The following is a 1,700-nucleotide window of genomic DNA, read 5'->3' on the forward strand; positions in this document are numbered from 1 at the left end:
CCTCCGGACAGAGCCCGGGGACCCCAGCTCGGCCGGATGCCCCCTCAGCCCCCACCGCTTCCCGGCCGCCTCCCCCTCGTCACCCGGTCCCCTCCCCCCGCCCCCCAGCCCCCACTGGAATGGAAAATACCTCCCGGGATGGGGGGCGGGCGGAGGCACGCCTCTCTGAAGGGCAGCCTACCGTGACCAATAACAGGTGGAGCTCTGGAGGGGCGGGATTCCAGGTGGCCAATCCGGAGACGTGCAGATGAAGGCCCGGGGAGGGAGGCCCGGAGCGAGAGAGGGGAGGCCCGGGAGTCAAGGAGGTCCGGCCGCTGGGGTGCGCGCACTGCGCGGGTGCCATTTTGGAGTCGGGCAGCTGCGACAGTGGCCTGGGTCTTGCCGAAAAGGGAGGAGCCAGTCAGGTGGGAGACAGGCTGTCACATGAGCGTGAGGGGCGGGGCAAAAGCTGGCTACGGCTGGAGGGGAGGGGGCGAGGGCCGCGAGTCACGGGGGCCGGAGAGGGTCACGTGGCCGCGGTGAGGACTGCCGGTGGGCGCGAGGGTGGACGGTCAGCTTGAGGTGCGAGTTGGGCAAAGCTTTGTTCTTTTCAGCTCTGTCAGGGAGACGGCAAAGAAAGTGCTGAATGGTGGATGTAAGCGCCCGGTAGGAAAATGTGAATGAGTCTCCCCGGCTCCCTCCAGCACCAAACCATCCAAGTCACTGAATTCCGAGGCACCTCATTGAATTAACTATTCTCATCCCCGCTCTCAGAAGATGACTCACGTCGGGAAGGGCTACTGGAGCCTCCCTCTTTTGCCTGCACTTAACGTGTACCGCCCCCGCCCTCTAGATGGCCGAAAAGGTAAGAGGTCTAGCTGAAGGATTGTGACGCCTGCAAGACCCCCTGTTTGGCCTTTTAGAAGCTTCGTTACTGTTCACTCCCTAACCACTTACTGTTTGCATTACAACTCACAAACTAAGACTGTCCAGCTCTCCCCCTTACCGTCAATTCATGATTCAAATAGTATATTCTTGATAATCCTCTGGAAGTGCTCCTTGTAAAGCTATCGTGAGATCCATGTCCAAGTTCAGGGGTCACTTTTTAGTCCTTTTTTTGCTTGAAACATGGTCTCTGTAGCCCAGGCTGGCCTCTAATTCAATGACACTCTTATCCTCAGCCTCCCCAGTGCAGGGGTTACAGGTATGACTAGCCACTTTCTAGTTTTTTTAAAGTCTAGCAGTGGAAACTGGAGTACATTCTTCTTAAAGGCTTTTCCTCTCAGACACTTTACAGTTCTCATCCCACTTAATACACATCCTCAGATTGTCCTCTTCAGTTGATTTTTCTCAGCCTGACTTCTTGAGAGAGTTCCAAGATCTGACTGCACTCCTCTAATTTGGAAGGCACATTGTCCTAATGCACACTAGTTGATCTAACCATTTAGCTGGCTGACCATCTAACCATTTAACAGCTGAATGGGGGCCCACTTCTGCAAATAAAAGCACCTTTTGAACACTTCACTTGCCTAGAAGAATAATATGCCCAGATTGGAACTCATACCTTCTCAAGTTCACAAAACCTCCTTATCTTTCCCTTATTTTATATGCTAGCAACTCTTCCCAAAACTCCTGAATGAAATCTGAGTATACTCCTCCATCCACTTTCTCACTGCTCCAGAATCTCTATCTGCTATAGTTTGGAGCTGAGATCCAGGATG

At 53.9% G+C, this 1,700-nt stretch overlaps 1 protein-coding gene across 1 annotated transcript in view; it reads right to left on the reverse strand.

Annotated features, from left to right (window-relative positions):
- Positions 1–342, reverse strand: part of Socs5 (suppressor of cytokine signaling 5) — a 49,258-nt gene extending 48,916 nt beyond the window's left edge. The window contains exon 1 of the mRNA XM_008823060.3: positions 182–342. The gene's annotated coding sequence lies outside the window, so the exon portion shown is untranslated. The remainder of the gene's footprint in view (positions 1–181) is intronic.
- Between the last annotated feature and the right edge of the window lie 1,358 nt (positions 343–1,700).

This window comes from Nannospalax galili, unplaced genomic scaffold, assembly GCF_000622305.1.
Source record: "Nannospalax galili isolate Female #2095 unplaced genomic scaffold, S.galili_v1.0 scaffold286, whole genome shotgun sequence".
NCBI lineage: Eukaryota > Metazoa > Chordata > Mammalia > Rodentia > Spalacidae > Nannospalax > Nannospalax galili.